Below are 21,009 nucleotides of genomic sequence, written 5' to 3'. Positions count from 1 at the left end.
TGCAAAACTAATCTATATAGAATAGTTTTATTTCTAAATTATATCTATATCCGATTACCGAGTTTTATCAAGCTATGTTGTTAAGATAATCATAATTACAAGAAAAATGCGGAGGAAAAGAGTTGATGCTTCTAGATCATCCCGTCGAAAAAAAAAAGAAAAAAAAAAGAAAAAACAATACACGAGAGTGAAAATCAAAAATAGAACGCGAATGAAACATTATAAGCGTGAGTGGGCAGCGATTTTCATTGGCGAATGTGTATGCCCAGCGGAATCGCGTGTAATCGCGCCACACGCGCGACATGCACGCACGTACGAAAATTGGGGTCGCGTCGTGCGTGCCCGTTTCACGAGGAACGCGACTCCGAAGGGTGCGCGATACGTATTTGTCTTTGAGCTCGGCAATCACGTCGGGGTGGTCCAAGTCCACCCTGCACGGGATTAGCGAGATCATAATCAGCCAATCACTGGCGGGGTGGCAAATATGCCAGCAAGGTGTCAAATGTCAGCTCCTACGGGACCTAGGGATCTGAATTGATTTCTTTCATGGATACAGAGGCGGTATGTGTAACAGGAGTCCTGCAAGAATATAATTTTATGAGTTTTCGAAAGCAGCCCCGATTACATTTTACTGAATGAATGGCCTGATGTTCTGGCTCCTGTTATACAAAACGATGTTTTGTGGGTATATATGTTGAGTACATTAGAAATGTATAAATATCTCATCATAATTATGATAAATTTTATAAGAATAATTAAATTTTTATGATAGTTTGTTAAACTATCATAATATGTTATGATAATAAAAAATAAATCAAAAATTGTTTTTCAAGATTTAAATTTTTCAATTGACAATACAATGACATTCAACAGCATTCTAGCAGATGAATAATAGCTCTAATTATTTTTTGACATACGTAACATTGCATGCATCATCGTGCGATTGTTAGCGAACGTAAGCCATCAAATTGGTTTATGTCAAAACTTTCAAGGTAGCAGGTCACATTTTGCAAACGCAAATGGTTGCTTGAACTTAGCGTGTCTTCTCAGTTTATGGAAGGCTAAGTGCACGGAAGCGGATGCGGAGACAAAGTGGCTTCGCGGGATGCTATTCTAGCACTACAAAGCGCCGACTCTGATAAGAGCTAATGTGTACACACGAAGGATTTGTAACATTGCGTATATCTCTATACTTCAATCTTGTTTCTTTAAAAATTATTACAGATATATCGAGTGATTATTACAGGATATATCGAGTGCGATATGACAGAAGAAAATTTTAAAAATGATCTTGTGACGTTAACGAAGGAATTGAGAAAATCGATTATATCCAGCATATCGATCACAAATGAGTTATATTTGATTATATATTTAATATGTATGTATATTATAAATAGATTAAAAATAAGAAGCATCTTAATCAGATTTCATCTTAAAGCAATATTATTTTGCAAAAAGATACATCTCATAAAAAAAAATACTTGTAATATTTTACGTACCGGAAGAGATAATTATATCTAGATACTAATCGCTCGCGAATCCAAATATAATGAGTCAGTCATTCTACATCAATTTCCCCTCAATTCACTCGCATTCTACGAAGCTTGCCTGCTGGCTTTGACGAACATCATGTGAGAAGAAAGCGACCGCGAACTTTCCATGAACCACATTTCCGCCCGCAGAAGAGAAAAAAACGCGCGAGAGGTAAAGCGCACATTAGACCGATCGGTGGTTCAGAGTGAGCGAGCGGACGAACATGCGTCGTCGTCGTCGTCGTCGGTGGAGAAAGAGAGACGAAAGAAAAAATTAGATCAGTCATTAAGCGGAGAACGATTTAATGAAGATGACCTCATACGCTCCGCGGCGGAGTTGTACGGCTGTCTAAGCGGATTCTCACGTCAATCGCTGGCCGCGAGTCAAGTGGCGAGAATTGTCGGCAATTGTTTCCGAAATCCCGCGCAGATGCGCTCGCGCTCCTCGCGACACCGTCGCTGTCAATGTTCCTCTTGCCGTGTGTGTGTTCGCGCGAAAGAGTGACGGCGGGGGTGGAGTGGCGGGAGCCGCGCCGCGCCGATTCTGATGTGTGAATCACTCGGCACAATTACGGCAATTACCGGGACCGGTCGCAAGTCAGCGCATACTATCCGCGTACGCGGCCACTTCGCCGTTTCCCACGCCCTCGTCCATTCACGCTTCGCGCAAATCTTGCGAGGGCTCCTCTCCGCACGGTCCAATGCATCTGCGGGATACGTGGTATCGCGCGACGATCTTACGATCGTTTGAAATTTCACAAGTTTCTCGTGAACCTCGGATAATATCAGTATTTAATTGAAAAGCTCGACTGATGCTTGTCTCGATTATTAAAAACACATAGGGATCTAAAAATGTGCAAAATTTCTTGACATTCTTTTTTTATATAAAAAAGTAACAATATTTTTTCACAAAGCTAAATTCTAATTTTTAATTATTATTTTTAACTGAGAATTTCTCAAAAGCTTTTTGAGCTAAACAATATCAATTGTTGTCAAAGTACGAAAATATAATTTCAAGCGATAAGTCAAGAAGAAAATAATAGGGAAACAATAAAATAGTTCGTTGCGATAAAAGTATGTGTGCAACATGTTTTCAATATAAAACCTGAATCCTTGCACGACTCAATTCTTATCTATAAAAAATCTAAAAACTATAATAGAATATCATCGTTAAAAGTCATTTTCAAATTATCATGTTATCTTCTACCAAATCGAGTCATCATATTATCTTTGACCAAATCAAGCAAAGTTACCGGCGAAGGGGTGAATTTCCGGTCATCAGCGTGGAAGCAGCGAAAGCGGCCATAAAAGCATTGTCGGAGCAGAGCGTAGCTACTGATCCGGGGCTGCTGCCGGGGAAAGCGCTATTGCGGCGAGCCGCCGTGAAATATCCGCACGGCGCGGTGCGCCTCGCAAGAGGGTTGATAAGGCTATCGCGCACACCGCCCCGCGCGTTTAGCATACATTTGAATAATGGGCAGACCGGTAATCCTTTAAACCGGTGCGCTCTCTCTCGTCCCGTAACTAGGTATCCTTTCATCTCTCCGCGCTCCGAGCTCGTCCGAGACCATCTCGCTTCTCCCGTTCCTCCATCCATTCCCCCTCCCCACCCCCGCTTACACCCACCCGCTCCCTCCGGATTAACTGGCGGGGTTCGTCCTACACCTACTCGTCCGGACCATCCGTCCACCCCGTTTCGCTCCTAGTGTGTGCCGGCGTTTAAAGATATTTCGTTAAAATAACAGTCTCGGCCCGAGTCGACGGCCCTGTTTCTCGCCCTGCCCTGCCTTCCGCCCTTACCGGGTCGGATGGTCGCGGCGGATAGAGGGTGGCATTTGCAATGCAGAGGTTAAATGGCTGCGGGGCTCGGTCTCTCTTGAATGGTCCAGGAACCAGGGGGTGAAGGGATTCAACGTCGCACTGCACAGACTCGATTGGTTTTTTACTTGCCGCTCTCTCCTGCGGCGCGGGTCCTTTCACCCCCGTTCCTCTCGCCCTCTTTATCCGCCTTCCAGCGTTTCTTCCTTATACGGTGCAATCTCGCGCTTTTCGAATCCAGTCTCTCTTTCTCTCTCTCTCTCTTTTTTTTTTGTCTCGATCTCGTTCTATTCCATCTAGCAATCTTCCATCCTTTACCGGTTTGTCGGGCGAGCTGCTCGCGAGATGAAACGAAGGAAAAAGAGGAAAAGCGCCGGGGAAAAGGGCGCCGATGGGGAGGATACGCGAGCAAGATTAAACATTTATTTAAATGGCAGCGGCGTTTCTGAACGCGACTAGCACGCACACCGTCACCGCAATATGTACAGGCATTTAATACACACTCGTTGCGTGTGCGTGGGCAGAAAAGCGCGGTGTGGGGTACGGGAGGGTTAATCGTGCAGGTGGACGATTCCGTGCATATGAGTATGTGTGTGCGTGTGCGTACGGGCGTGGATGTTACACGCGAGAGAGGTAGAAGATTAGTCTGGTGGTTTTCAATCCCATTTTCATCGCGCCCCCGCTGCCGGGGTTGGCGATATTGTCGGTGCCTCGACCACCCCCGCGCGCGCTCTCGTCCACCTACGAGTTCGCATATGATAAGAGGATAAATCAAAGGTGAAGGGTAGCGGTTACATTGCGGGGGCGCGCCAGAATTCGCGGGTGTGCTCTGCCCGTTGCTGGAACTGCGATCCCATTGTGCCTCTTTCAATATTTTTATCATTTTTATCACGCTACTCATTGTATCATGTTTGAGAAAATGATAAAATATATACTACGAACATTATTATGGACAATCGCTATTAATTAATTACACATGCATTATAAATTAAAAAATTATTATATTTATTAAAATTTATTTAAAATTTTATTGTGTATATATTTAGAATAATTATATTATGTTTCATAATTATTATTTTCGCAAGCACGCACATACACACACACATAAATATTTATATTATGTATGCGTTATTTACGTTTTGTTCTGTTTATTGTCCGCAAATATTATCGAAATATTTTCCAAGTCTTTTGTTGAGTATAAAAATTAATCAGTGCAGTAATGCAATGACATATCATAATTCTTACTTGATTGATCTCTATCGATAATGATGAGGTGAATCATGACAATGAGTTTAACGATACAAATAGAAATGATGTAATACTACTCGTGTTTTTGGAATATTTAATGATTGACAACAATAAATATAAATATTTTAACTCTGTATATCTATAATGCTTGACTAATCGGTTAGATTTTTGTTTTCATCTTTGTTAATAATATATCGACAACGAATTTGTATTAAAAATTTTAATTATATATATTATATTATTATAAAATATTTATATATATCATTATAAAATAGTCTTATTTTTTTATAACAATCAAGTTTATTTTATACAAGCTTTATCTAGTTTGTGACACTACTTTTAAACATTTTAAAATATCGTATGTTTAACGAATAAAAAACGCACGAGAGAAAGAGGCAAAAAAATATAATGTATCTGAGATTATTTTCCATAAAATATATTAATTTCGCTACAGTATTCGGACATTGTATTTTCATATTATATAAAGGTTCCATGGTATTGAAACCAATAATTAAGTGAGCTATGGAAATCGCGGCCGCGCGCGATTAAGTTCGCGCATAAATCTTTACTACCACTATCCTAGCGCATGAGCTCATCGCCGTGATCAATGAGCCAATGTCATCAGATCCTGTTTATCATGGAATCAGTATTTGGTATCACTCTGGAACCGGCATCAGTTGGAAATTAGCTCCATCGGTTAATTAACGTCGCTGAACATGTGGGATCAGATTTTACATAATTATTCTCCTTGTCTTCTTTGAAGTTTTGTCGCACTTTTATATTAGTATTATAAAAGTTTTAAACACAAATGTAGAAATATTAATAAATAAGAAAAAGACGAAAAAGAAATTTATCGTTTATAGAGAAATTGCGTTGCGTTATATTAAAGAAATTTACTCCAATGTGATTGAACCTATATCGCAATTTATATCGCAATGAAATTGTATATAGCGACCTGCAGCATGCATTGCCACAAATTACACGTGAACGTTTCACATGCAAACTTATTGTTAGCTCCAACTAACCTTCATCCACCAATTACGCGCGACAAATTACTTAACTCATCGTCGCCAAGCAATCATTCCTTATCAGCGCGATGCACACCCCCAGCGACGCAAATAATTAACCTGAACCTGAACCTTGACGAGCGGCTTCATTCCGCGACGGCAATTTCGCACCGCACCTATTCATAATTACGTGCCTTCGCTCGCGCGCGAGACGTAATTAATGCCTCCTCACGTGGGATCATTAAATCGCGCCCGATATCCAACGACCGCGGCCATCGCCTAATTAGTCGCCGTAACGCGACTTTACGTACGATCAGATTTTAAACAATTAGCCAGTGGGGATGGATGCGTATATACATATATGTTATATATACACGCGCACACATACACACCCATCCTCTCCAGGGAGCGGTCGCGCCCATCTCTTCGGCTTCTGCCGGCGATCCCAAGAGACGCGCGTGACTCTCTCCACGTGGACTTAATACGCCCCGCATGCACCACGTGCCCCGGCGATGCCGACGACGGTGCTTTATGCGGCCTTCCCTCCCCCACCGATCCTTCGCTGCCATTACATCACCCTCCTTTCCCTTCCAACAACGGGGTCTCCGAAGGCTACGTTTATATACGTATGCGGAACAAATATCCTTGGACGAACTGCCTGCGAACACGCCAGCGCCAAGCTGGTCCAATTCGATTCAATTCCGCCGCTTGTCTTCTCCTTCTCCACCGCCGCCTCCCGTTTTTTTTTTTTTTTTCTAGTCTCTTTATCTCCCGACCTGCACGATCCAGTTAGTCCCCGGAGGACGATAGATCCTCAGTTGACTTTGCTCGGGGCGGTTTCTCTCAACTCTATCTACGACTTCTCTTTTTTTTTTTTCTTTCTAGTTTTTCTGTTTACTAGAGGAGGGATGGATCATCGTCGACATGATCATGCTTGCGACATTCTAATCGGAACATAGAATTATGTTGTGGAGTAAGATATATATTTTTTAAATATAAATTTTTTCGTCTTTGAATGTGTTTCGGTCCAAAAAAATTGCAGTGTAATTACAGTCGCTATAAAGTAGCAAATTAATTTTTCAAATGATAATATTTCATACACTGTCAGATGTGTCGTAATTTTTGTCTCAACACTTTTATAGTATATACTCCCATAAACTGCTACAACACTGTTATTACTTTTTGCGTCAACCATATCCGAGCACGCGTTCGCTTTATGGATGTACTCCAATTAATAACCGCCCATCCATTAGAAAAACCGAGAGACAGACGCGATAACGGGCGCGGCAAGATTTTCGTAATCGCGGGGGAAAAACGTCGGTCAATTACGAATTCACGAATTTGCGGTCTGAGCGTAATGAATCGCGAGAAGCGCGGCGCATGCAGCCGCCGATAATTCAATTGCACCGAGTAGAATGGCTCCAGGAGCGTAATTGTCTGCGGACCCGCGTGCTGCATGCAGTGTCCGAAGCGTGTTTCGCCGGATATATAACCGGGTGACCGGTCCCCATCAATCCTTTCGGCAACATAGCTCGTAGGAGGCTCCCACGTGCGCGCACGATATCCGCCAGTTTGTGTGTTCACCATTCAACTTGGTCCCCGGTGTCTCGTACATCCCGGTCAGTTAATAACCCGTGGTCGGGATCCGCGGTCCGGGGGCGCCCATCGCTGACCGACCGTTGCTGACCACCGTGTCTGCGCTGGCTTTTCGGCCGAATTATGGAAACACCGCCGTTATGCGATGCGGTGGCCGATGATACCGCGGGGCCCCCGGGCGTCTCGTTCCTCGTTTTAATTAAGCGCTTCGTCCGAAGCAAGATATCGTCTGCTCTGGTTATCGCGGAATAACCACGAGCTTCGCTCGGCGAGGTCGCCATCGTCCCGGATTTCGAACCTGAGAAACGCTCAGGAGAAGTTCGATTCGAGAGGATAATCCCGTTTTCAAGCCATCCGTGACTCGTGTTTTCCCGGATTTTTTTTTAGTTTCACTATTTTTCTCAAATTTACTAGTTTCTTAAATAGATTTCGCGCTGAAATTTTTCTCTTTCAATTCAGATAGTTATAAATAATAATAAAAATTATTATTGCTCAGTTTGATGAGTTTTGATTGTAAATTTAAATTTTTAAATGATTTATTTAAATATTTTATATTTGAAAAATATACACACAAGGTTCTATTTTTTATGCCTGTTTATATAATTTCTTTTAATCTTCCGTTAGTTAAAATATTTTTTATCCCAAGTACTAAGATAAATAAAAAAAATTGAAATGTTAGTAATATGGATTAAAATAAATGGGATGATAAAAATAATTTTTATTTTTAAACAATTTTTATTTTAATCCATTTTCACATGTTCATACATCAATCTTTGAATGTCATATTTAATCTGTTATAACATATATTTATTGGATATTGCGACTAACGAAGGATTAAAATAAATTACTTTTGTCCAGTTATCTAAATAATGTCAACATTTCGATTATCTTTGTATCGTGATTGAATCTTTTTATCAAACAAAAATAAGTAACTAAAAAGCAAAGGAGAGAGGCATCGGTAGAAATGACATATTATTTTACAACTACAACCGAACATTTCCCTCGAGCAAACAACAGCATTCGTGAGTTTTAAACGAAGATTCCAAGTGGATCTATCGTCCCGTCCATTCTTTGCTCCGCAAACGTATGTCAGTGGATGTATGTCTGCTTTCTTATATTCTCGGAGCACGCTCCAATTTGTGGCCCGAGACATGTCTGTTTTACGAGCGAACGTACATCCACAGCCCGCAAGTCGTACCGAAGCCGCATTGTTTGCACATATTGTTGCGCAACGCGTATCAGATACTTTCTGAGATCGCGTAATAATAATTTTATTTTCAAATGTTATATCAAAATGCATCAAAATCCAAGAAATATTTATCAACCGTTATATATTTAAATATAACATCTAATTGATCTGAAAAAAAAATTTTTTTAAACAAGATGTATACAGAAATGAAAAATATAATTTATGTATGTCAGAAGTGATAACCATAATGGCAATATTAAAACTGAGTTTGAAAAAGCGTTATTGTCAACAAGCCATAAAAAACCTAATTACATCATCAGAGCAATTTGACTTTTTAATCGAAAACTCAGACAAACACATCAATCGTCAATTATCCTTGCGAAGGTATTTAAAAATTTGCATTGGTAAAAAACACAAATTGTCATACCATTTTTAGTTTTAATCAAACGGTGTAAACAAACAAACTGTCTCATCATCACTTTCATAACGCGATCAAATTTGCCACTTTTGACATTTATTTTCTGCCGTATAATCGCGCGGCAATTTTTAATTTTAATCAAGCGCGAGCGCAAAGTTTCGCGAGCAAAGTGGATTTTCGTGCAGCAACGCGCGAGCGTCAACGAGTAATTTACGAATCTGGATGATTACTCGCGGGAACGGATGAAGGGAAAGTACGTGTGAACCGCTCGGCGTCATCATAAAAACAGTCGCGTTCAGCTAATTTAAACGGAATTGTCGGAATAAACGGAACTGCATGCGGACATCCCGTCTGTCCGTTTGTCGCTCCAGATGTTTCGTAAATGAATCCCGCCGCGTCGCAGTCCGCCATATCCGAGGCTTCGCTGCTAATTACTTCGAGCTCTCCGTTACTCGAGAGTCGGCGAATGGGAATTTATAATGGACGAAAACGTGGACCCTTATGAAAATGTTATGGCTAGTCACGCCATTCTTCTTTTATGGAACTTTGCAAAATATCGTAAAAGTCATTCCGCGGAATGCATTAAAATTGATCATTTTGCGCTACAAAAACCCTTATGGACTTTTAAAATAAAACAGAAGTCGTTTGTGCTTGATTATTTTAAATAAAGCACTGTTTGTGAAGAAAATTTGTAAAGATCGTATCCAAAATCGCGTCTAGGAGTATCAAATTTCAGTAATATAAACAATACATATATATACATATAGCTTTTTTTATAATCAAATTTAAAAAAAAAAGAAAATGAGTCTTTATATCTCAATTTGGATTTAAAATTTTTTTTCCATATTTTCTCCAAAGCATTAGTGCCTTTATTTTAGATATTGCAATAATTATAGATAGTAATATACCGTACTATGTTGTAGCAACTGTAGTGAAAAAATGCTCAATAAATTGTAAGTACTAATTTATATATGAATACGTCATACAAATGCGTTTTTAATACTTACACAAGCGAAACTTAATTTGTCTTCAACTTTATCTGCGTTGTTACTGTTTATTCTTTGCGTACATTTACTTACTTTATAATCCGTTGATATCATGTTTCGCGAGTTTCGTATTCTGTTTTGCTAGTTTAAAGAGTCCCCCATTGTCTCGCTGCGAGCGAAGGCGGGATGTTTCTTTGAGTGCGGTTTAGTGCGATAAATAATACCGACTCTTTATAACTGCTACTTTTCGTTGAAAAACTGAATGCGGCGCGAATTATTATCCAGAGGGAGGGCTCCGCTTTCCTCGTTTTTTTCTCTTTCTTCTCGTCGTTTAAGGGGGTCAGATGTAAGGGGGTTGTAAGGAAAAAAAGTGGCGCGTTAGAACCGCGGACGATAATAATAAGGCTGGTAATTCGCAGTTTGACGAGCCCTAGCGAGCCGCTCGACCTCGCTTTTCGAGTTTTCTTTATCGTCTCTTGGATGTCTCCCCAGCGTATCCGAGATATCCAATTAAAAAGCAAGCACCTGGACAGCGAGGGTGAAAAGACATCGAGTCGGGTTAAGGGGCTGTGAGAAAAAAAGAAGAAAATCGCGCAACAATTACCGGGGAAAGCTTCTTACAAACTGTTCTTCGGAAGAGGGGGAATTTCCTTTTAACAAATAAGCCTAATTTTTTAAATAACATTATTTATGTGTTCATTGAATATTAATACATTTATAATAGACATTAAAGAGATATTAATTATAAATATTTTTAATTGAAATTCAAGACTTTTGTAATAAGTGATTTTTCTTAAATAAAACATTACTGTTTTCTCCAAAAGAAAATTTACGATCTTTTCTTTTCCCTTTTAATTTCTGCTCACTATATCTACAGATTTTTTAACACATACTTTCTATGTATATTTTACTTTATATGCAAATTATATGCAACTTTTCGAATCAAAGATGTGTTTAATCCAAAACTTTATTCCAAATAATCACGATGCTGTCTTAGTTATATTATAATGTAATTGAATGTGTATTGTGAAGTAATATAAATCTATCTAAATAACTCCGAAGCTTGTCGACATTAAAGATCTCAATATCAAAACTTTAAAAATACTCAAAGAACCGATATGATTCACTACAACGGTGATAAAAAATTTAAAGGAATTTTATGAAAGTATCTACCGACTGGTTGGTAAGAGGGTCGTTGTTTATCCGCGCTACTGTCCCCCGTCGGAATCCGGCTAGTTACAATCTCTGCTGGCTTTCTTGCAGAACGTCTTCACTAAAATAATGTTATATTATCGGGCGACATGGTGCCACCTGAGCCGCTAAAAGCTTCGGTCCCGACGCGGCTATAACGTAACCTGGAGATTCGGGATTTACTTCACGTGCAAAATCGCTGATTCTTAGCGATGCGGGTTTGCTTGGATTTCCCGACGTTGGTTTTCCGATTTAACGAACACCAAAGATGATTTTCTTTATTTATGTATCACGTTATATTAAAATTTAAATTAATATTTGATAGAAATAATACTGAAATTTAAATATTTTCTTGTTCCCTATTCTCGCGATGTAATCTAAGAATTAATTAAATAAATATGTTAGTTTAAAGAGATTAAATATTAGATATTTTATTTTAAAAATTAAATTATTTTTATTCCAACGAGTGTCTTTGAAATCTTCGTTTTCGTCGCGTTTCGCGTCGCGTCAATGAATCCGATTGATCGCAGATCAATGGGTCGTTGCCGCCGCACGATCGACTAATCCCGAGGGTCAAACAATGCCGGTCAAGTCGGACTTCCTTCGCCAGTTGACCCCGGCGCTATTCTCAATCTCGACTCTGACTCATCGTCGTCATCAGCGTCATCGTCATCACTGTCGTATCTCCTTCTCCATCGACTACACTTGAGATCGGTTGAATCTCGCTTAGAGATCGTGTATGGCGTTATATTCGCTTGACTTTATCATTGCTAATGATAAAATAGATACGAAAATTACAATAATTTTTCGCACTTGATAATTTATTTTCAATGAAATAATTAAAATTTAAATATTATTATGTGCCTTTAAACAAAAGAATGTTGATAATATTAGAGTGACTGTAAAATACGTGACAATTCTTCTAATTACCATTTCTCAAAAATAATTTCATTTTCAAATCCGCTAAAGTCCAAACACTTCTCAGGGCACAACGTGAAGCGTCGCGGAGGAAGCCGTCGCGACGACGGGGGTGGGCCGGTTGGATGGGGGAATACGGGACTCGCCTATGTTTGCCAAGCAATCAAGCCCAATCATTAACCCTGGGATGAAAAACGGATCGAACGTGCGTTTATATGAATAAACGCCGCTGTGTAGGCGACGATCGACGGTGTACACGATCTCGCGGTGTACGGCTCGTCGCGACGACTCGTGGACAGGAAGTCCACCTAATCAGGGGTAGTGAGTGGCAAACAGGGGCGCGGTTATGCCCAACGTATCTACTGCATTACACCAGGGATTCGAGCCGGATCGCCGAGCTGTAACGGCGGCGAAGACGAGGCGGGGGCTCGTTTATCCACGAAGTCTGCCCCATCCAACGTCATGATCGCTAATTTAATTAGCCCCTCGGTCTCTGATTAGTCTAGAAGAAGTGACGGGGGTGTCCTTCCGCCCGATGTGAAGGAAGTGCCTGTACTTCGACCGTGCTGCGGCGACGTTTCACCTTGTTCATGTGCTCCTTCCTCTGTCATCCGCTCGAATTCATTTAACTCCCCGTGGTACTTCTCTTGTTTTTCCATGGTTTTAATTAAATTTCTTATCCGAGGCGCGGAGAGGGGTGGACGAAGGGGCAGTGAGGTAGATAATAGGGGAGCCGCAGCAGAGTGTTTTGCTGGACCCGGAGAATCTCTGTACGTCGGAAATAATTGAAAAAGTTTTTAATTCATACGAAGTCTCGTGTCGATTATACGCTTCTCGCGATATATCTGAAACTCTTTTAAATGTTTTTTTAAAAGCTTTTTGAGAAACACTCGTCTTTATCTTTTTCTTTTTTACATAAGAAAAAATATAAAAGAAGTGTGTGTAATAATTCCTTTAAAAATACACACACACACACAACTTGATGCTAATGAACAATATTTTTGCTGCTGAAATATTTCCTTTTCGCAACTTGAATTATAGATAAGTTAATAATTATATATTGCTTGGTCTTTTTTTATATAATATAGTATTAATAATAAGCAACTTTTTTCTCTTTAGTTCGAAAAATTTGTTGCATCCATATTTTAGCGATTACATCGCTTTGTAAAATTCTGTAGAGAAACATACCCTTTAAGAAATGCTATTCTTGTATCATGCGTTTTTTCTTTCCCTTTCCTGTTTACTAAAAATTCGTTTCTTTGACGGAGTCAAAGTGGTCGATATCAAAATTCGGGTGCCCGCTTGGAGGCAGTTTCTCCTCGCGGGATGTCCTGTTCCCACGAGTCCGAATATTCTCGGAGAAGCACATTTGAATCTGTCTGCCTCTTATATCTCTCTCTTTTTTTTCTTTAAATATATAACTACTTACACCGCGCAACCTTTGCGTAAGCTTTGCGAACATGTGAAGAAGAGGGGCGTCTGTGTCGACGAGTCTGAATCGCGCAGTCTTTGATATGCTGACGTTGCTATTATCAATTCAGATGAGGTAGGGCGGCTCGGTCGTTTGGCAAAACTGCGTTTGATCTGGCTCACCCTGTAGATACGTAGGTAGGTAGATAGCTGCACGCATACACTCATATGAACGATAGCCCTAGGCATTTTACGTCAATTCTCTTCGAAAGAGAGAGAGAGAGAGAGAGAGAGAGAGAGAGAGAGAGAGAGAGAGAATTCGAATGATAACGGGAATGTGAAATTACCATACCAGCTTTTACTATCGCGTTTCCGCTCGATTCCAAAATCTAGCTTTTGTTGCAAAGACACGCGCGTTGGAAAGAGAAGTAAGGCAGACAAATAAAAGCAAATCTTTAAAAGGATCTTAGGATAAATAAAGACAAATGAAACAAATATAATTTAATTAATTAGTTGGATTGGCTGCGCTCGATTGGTTAAATATGTTGAAGAAATAAAAAATAATGTTTTTTCTTTCTCTCTCTACAATTATATAACATATAACAACTGTACTATATTTTTTCTTCTTCTTCTCTTTCATTCTTTTACACGCTACTTCTTTCTATATCTTTAACATTCTACTATAATTTTCATTGTACAAGTAATTGTCTGGTATGAAAAAATTTCTGATCTTACTTGTAGCAGATCCCGCCAGCTTAATTGCTTTCATTGGCTCGCTTTTAATTATTCTCATCTATTTTCCTTAAGTTGAGAATGAGTTTTTCCGAGCGCCAAGTTTCCAAGTGAAACACCCCGCGGTATCGTCATCGGTCGCGTCGCGACGCGTACATTTATTGAAATTAATCGTTTTGCTCGGTTTCCTAATTCCTGCAACAACGGAGGGAGGAGAGGAGGAGTCGAGTGTCTTAAATTAATTTGTATGGGCATATGTCCCACTAGCCGGCCCCCTTGAATCATAAATTGACATATGCGGGCTTCGATTGTGCCTCCTCTATCGAGATCGACGGATATGCCGATTCATAATCATATATACGTGTACGATGCGTGTTATTTTTTTTATATAAAATATCTTTTTATAAAAATAAAAAATTAAGTTTTTGATACAGTAATCATGAAAAGATAAAATTAGAAGATAAAAAGTATTTACAAATTTATAAATAATTTATTAATAAACTCGAATAATCTTTGATCCATGACAGAACTCATACGTTCTGTCATGCAATTGACTGTACTAAAGTTTCTCTACTAGGAGGCCGCAATGCTATATTTTTCTTACGCTTCCTTTTAGCCCTATGTCCTTCGCCGTCCTTCTCTTCGTTTAGACCGACGTGTATAACGCAATAATCATTTAATTCCGGCGGTCGTACGCGCAGCGCTTGGCGCCAAGTCAATCTAAGCCAACCGGATATGCCTCTCTCGTCTGCCTCGTTCAGCCACTGACGTAATCCCAAAGTTTAGCTTAGGCGGGGGAGGAAAGATACACGTCGCTCATTAAGATTGGTCTCGACATAAAAAATTTGCCGCTTTGCCTTATGTACGCGAGCCCACTTTCGAAAATGCAGCTGATTGCGCGAGCTCGTAAATAATCTGTTTTGTTTTATTGACAATTTACAATTCCGCGGATTCGAGCATCATTAAAATTTATCAGATAACAGTTTATCTGCTCTATTATCGACGAGAAAGATTTAAATGTGCAACGTGCCAAAGCATATTTTATGCGCGGAAATAAATTACGTGGTTGATTTCACTCATTTGCATTAATCGGGAATTAATTTGTTATAATAAATTACAGCGAGTTGCGTTGCAACGCAAATACAAATTTTGTTTTAAAAGCATGAGAAATTGCTTTTGTCAATTGATTTGTCGATATATGAGTAATGTGTGTATATATACACACACATATATGTATATATATATATATATATATATATATATATATATTTCATAATTACATTTCTAGGAATTCATTATTTCGATCAAATTAAAATTATTAATAAATTTTGTTATTTCCAAAGCATACAATTTATTACCCACATTTAAATTGTCGTTAAAACTACAGCTGGCCGAGCAATAAATTGAACTCTCATCTCGATGTCACCCGCATTATCACGAGCGTGCCGCGCAGTTAATATCTCAATCTGGACCGTTCTCTGCCTGCGTATCAAAACGCAACCATAGATCATGGACGAGGGGAGTGACGTTATGGGATATCGAAGTACCCTTTGGAACGGTTATCATCTACAACGTCAGGCAGGTCACCGATTCCCACCCATTTCGTTCTATTCCTTTCCATTTCTCTCTCTTCCCTCTTACTTTCTTTCTCTGTCTGTCCCCTTCTCTTTCTCTCCCGATCCCCTTTCGGTCTCGCGCTTTTCACCCCCGCGCGAAACTGCTAATGAATATCGGTCCTAAATATCAGTCCACGGGGATCTGAGGGTTCGTCGGTGCATATGTCCGTATATTACCGGGGGTTTACACACCCCGATTCCCCTCGTGGTAACCTCGTACGAGGGGCTCCCCCCCCCCTTTCACGCTTCGTACATACATGTACATGGTCACGCTCGTTTGTCCCGCGTTAATTCTTCGTCTTTCTCGAACTACCTTGTCTCTCGTGTAACTGCTCCCTTTATCTCTCCCGCGCTACCACTTTCTCGATGGAAACTCGTCGCGCGGCACACCATATGTCCGCTCCCATCATCCCGGAGTCAAGGCGTGCGCGACATTTCCCCTCGCATGAAAATCTAATCGCGAATCCGGCGGAAACTCCCGACTCTTGCTACAAATCCTTTCGGGAGTTGACGTCGACGGTCCACGAAAATTACGAGCGCGAAGATGCTTGCAGGCACGGAAACAACAATCGTAAACGTCTGTTCCGGCACATCAAAAGTCTCTGGCACAACTTCTTTCATATCTTTTGTAAAATATGTCATCTGTTCTCTGTAGATATAAGTTAAAAATTTTATCGCGATATAAATCTTTGTTGCAAGCAATCGTATTGTTTTGTGTTTCGGAGATATTTGACGCGCAAGTAAATATTCGAAAAATATTTTTATATTCACAAAAGAACATTGTTCCGCGAATAATGATCTTCGACGTAATAGAGTGTCGTCAAGAACATTTCGGACTCGACAAAGTAATCCGGATTAATGATAATCCCGATTGTTTATACGGTACACAGTAACCTAATGAGGCGATAAATCGCGAGATGAGAGGATAGATATTTGAATGCATGATTCAGCGAAAGCTTTGTTTTCATCGTAAACGCCCAAAATTGTTTTCGTACGGTGAACTCAACGCAGCCTTGCCATAATCAATGACACAAAGAGGTTTAATCGATCCGGCATGCTTTCGTTAGCCAGAATTTCTCGCTCGGAGGATCCATCGATCTTCGCGGATTTAAAAATCGCGTACGTCGGTGATGATCGCGTGGCCGATTAGATAAACGACAGTAATTCGGGAAAGCTTTCATTAATACCAGCGCATTAGTATCATTGTTGTTTGTCAATTTGAGACCCATTGCACCACAATGACGAAATCATTCTACGTTATAAAGGTTGCCGATTGCAATCTATATAAATAGGCACAGTCTTTTGATAACAAGCTTAAAGATAAAGATAAAAAATATTATATCAATTCATTTTATGTCATATGTGTACATGTATAAAATATATATCATAGTTACTAATTATTAAATGTTTAAAAATCGTGTATATACTATAAATTATGAAAGTCAGAATTTTTTTCTAAAAATATCGGAAATTAACATGATTAATAATAAAGAAAACGATAAGTATTATTTAAAAAAATATTTCGTGATGACGTTTTATTGAATCACCGATCAGCCGATATTTGCGTCGGGATTCTTCCTCTGGAACCGGATTAATCGGTTTAAATTGAACCAATTTCTGCCAATTACGTTCTAGTTTCCAGATAGCGCATGCTTACGGTAAAACGATCGTTCGTCTACCCGCAGGGGTCCATCTGCGTTTCGCCGTGTGAAAGTGCGATCATACCCACATACGCGTTCGCGCACACGCGCGATGATTATACGCGTTCTCTCTCTCTCTCTCTCCATCTCTCTCTTTCTCTCTTTTTCTTTACGAGATACACGTATATTTTATATACACGTAATTCTTTACCGTGGCGATAACCATCACCCACATATCCCCAATTGGTAAAGACAATCGCTAATATGTTTCTCTCCTTGATTGAGAGTGAGTCATGCTGTATATGCCGTCTCGCGTCCGCTTCAACAAGAGAATGAGAGGGAGGAGGCAGAAGATGACAGAGACACCCGCGGTCTCTTCTTTCGCATTTACCACCGGCGAAACAATTGTTCGACGGGACAATCAAGTACTAAATTCGTGGCGCCAGCCGGCCGCCCGCTGTATATCCGGCGTTGTTGAACTAGTTTGCCAAGGTAATACCAGCTACGCATGTGGTCATTCATTGCGGTAATATTCGTATTGACGTTCGATTAATACATCAATGAGGTCATATCTCGTATTTCTATCAGAATACTGGTAACTTCTCGCATAAACGGTCAACAGATGAAATATAATTAACCGTGAACAAGGAATTTTATTGCAATTTTTTTTTACAGATAGAAAAATTCCTTTTCTCCAAAAAATATCGCATAAATATCAATATATCTGATTTATTATAATCGCGTTTTTATCATTCTTAAACACAGTTTCTAGTTTTAAATTTTCACTTTTCCTCATTATAATACAAATATTGAAAATCAGATAATCTATATACTTGAAAAATATATAAATTTTTTATATATTACAGTATCTAGTAAAAGATTTTGCTAACAGTTAACTATATTCAACGAGCAAATATATACAATAAAATGGAAAATAATCGCTTATTTCTTACGCGATAAAGTTTCCATTTGTCCCGATTACACATAAAAAGACCCTTGCGCAATCGATTTCATCGTCATGACCTCATAATTTCGCTGTCACGCTGCTATTCTCTTTCTACCTCCTTCGACGTTTTTTTTTCTCCATTCCTTTTTTTTTTCAGCAGGCCAACGTCGGGGGGGTGCCGCACGGCTTTTCGCACGCTCGCGCTTCTGCCGGGGACGTTCCCGTATTCGCGGTATGAGAGTAAGCAATTTTCTCCCGAAGATAGAGCGGCCCTGGGATGTCGCCGGTGCTCCAGGGAGAGCGCACGACGATGCGAGCGAGCGAGCGAGTGAGTGAGTATGATTGATGCGGTTTGTCGGTCTCGCCTGACATCCAACATCTCGTCTCGTGTCACGCTCGCGGATACTTACGCCCCCGACGACGACGACGACGACACTCTCGGTATCACACGCGGCTACATCTTGCGCATTCGGCCGCATGAAACTGAACGACGATTACAGCCGCTGCGTTTCGATTTTCCTCGGCATCACGCGCGAAGAATGATCTACCGAGGAATGTGAAGTACCATTTTCTCGGGATAATATATATTTAGAGTTGCCTTTTTTTTAGTTATATATTATTATTTAGAATTTTTATTTCCAATTTCATATGTAAATACTTATTATAAAGAGAAGAATCTTATATATGTACTAAATAGTTAGGCAATTTATTATCACAATCATGAAATAATGATGAAGTAGTGTGGAGATATTTTGTATCAATTAAATTATAGATAAAATTGGAGATACGTTGCATTATCTATATCTATCTACAATTTTAAGCAACATGTATACAAAGCACGCAACGGCATTGTTAAAATTAAACGTCATTTTCGCATCAATTCAAATTTGATAATGAAATTGAATTGCGACAAGGGCGGAACATCGTAATCTACTCCATGCAATCTAAGTGTTACGGCTTAAGCGATTACAGCTATTAACTTCTTTATTGGTTATTATATTTTTGTTGAATTGATTGATAAAAAAGTGTCCGAAAAATATTGATATTATGACCACGAATAATTTTTAAAATATATTGCTGGTATCTTGTTATTGTGAAAGAAATACGTGCCATTCCGTAGAAATACTTTAACAAGCTGATGTTTGAATTCTGTTATGTCTGGTTTTCGCATCCGATTCGTTTCATTGCAATGTCGCGTTAAAGCAAACAAGCATGTAGCACAATAATTAAATTGTGTCCATGAATCATATTAATTTATGGATACAAGAGTTGAGATGTTATATCGTAACTATGCTACGACTCCTCGGGGAAAATATCTACGAACAATTATTTTAACTCTATTAATTCGTTCTAAAACTCTGTTGCCAAAACTGCATATGCAGCTTTAAGATTTCTACTCAAAATAACTAAAATAATAAAAATAATAACAAAACACTTAATATTTTAAAATAAAATATGCACGAAAATCCCGCTCGATGATTTCGCAATCATTATCATGACAGATAAGCGGACAAAAGACGGAATGCATAATCTTGTCTCTTATCGAGCCGAAATATCGTAGGTAGGAGAAACGAAATAATTTAATCGATATGATTAATGCAGAATTTTTGATTTTATATGCGTTTTATATAAAATTAAATGTTCAAAAAAGGTGATATATCCAATGACACGACAAATATTTCTGACAACAAAAAGTTAAGCCTATTGCACACAATTCCTTATCGGGATACCCAAGGTGTCGTTGCACTGAAATTTCTGGATTATCAGACGGAAGTCATGTCAGTTCGCTGTTTCGGCAAGCGATTAAACGTTAAAACTGTTTGATGCTTGATAAACTTTATTGCCCGATATCGTGTCGGATTTATTCTTTCGAGAGTGTCGTAAAAGATTTTCGATATTCCTATATCGAGTAAATAAGCTCAGTTTTCTAAAAGTTAAGATTATGGTAAATTTATATTTGTATGACAGAAAAAATCTGTTATAAGAAATTTTATAGTAAAAATTTAATATCTCTTTAACATTTTCAAACTCGCAATCTAAATCCATCGTGACAAGTTGCCAGATTATGAGAAATTATGTAAAATTTATTTTCTCTCTCTACATAAATTAATTACTATCACATTGCACAATTGTATTAAATTCTGTAAGTTTCACATACAATTAATTCTCTCAAGTTCATTTATCTCTCTTTCTCTCAAACCTTTCGTTTCTTCAAACCAATCATCTAAGAGCACAATTCTCTGAAAGAGCGATAGACGTGATGTTGGAAGTTTTCAATCACAAACGCGCCAAGATTTCATCTCTTTCGAAATCTCATCTCCCGAGAAATATCGAGGATCACCCTCGCGGTCATAAAAGCGCAACCTCTCGCCTTCCAAAGGCCTAAATTTTCCAAGTTCGCTCTTTGCATCCAGCGTCTATCTTTACGATGAATGTTGAGAGACGAGCGCCGTACGTGCAGCACGTACGTTCGAGGTGTGCGAGGGCAGCGCGCAAATATCAATCAGTGGAGTCAAGAGTGGAATCAGGGTGGCCGAGTGGTTCCACATAATGCTGCAACCGGAGGTGAGAGAACGTAGCGTGCAACGTGTATCTCTCGTGTTCGGTGGCCGTGCAATTCGGGTGAAGGCGCGCGCGAATCCAGTAAGAGCACCTAACCGAAGATACACGCACACACGGACGGGTGAAGAACCCCATCAGCAACCCCTCGCGCGGCTTCGAAGCAGCGACTCCCAGTAGCATTCGGTAGCGTCGCTACCCCA

At 39.5% G+C, this 21,009-nt stretch overlaps 1 long non-coding RNA gene across 1 annotated transcript in view; it reads right to left on the bottom strand.

The window, feature by feature from the left end:
• LOC126855094 (uncharacterized) overlaps positions 1–21,009 on the bottom strand; it is a 36,050-nt gene that overhangs the window by 9,134 nt on the left and 5,907 nt on the right. The window lies entirely within an intron of this gene.

This window comes from Cataglyphis hispanica, chromosome 15 (genome assembly GCF_021464435.1).
Source record: "Cataglyphis hispanica isolate Lineage 1 chromosome 15, ULB_Chis1_1.0, whole genome shotgun sequence".
NCBI lineage: Eukaryota > Metazoa > Arthropoda > Insecta > Hymenoptera > Formicidae > Cataglyphis > Cataglyphis hispanica.
Note: the sequence above shows the minus strand (reverse complement) of the source record. Positions and strands in the feature narration are given on the sequence as shown.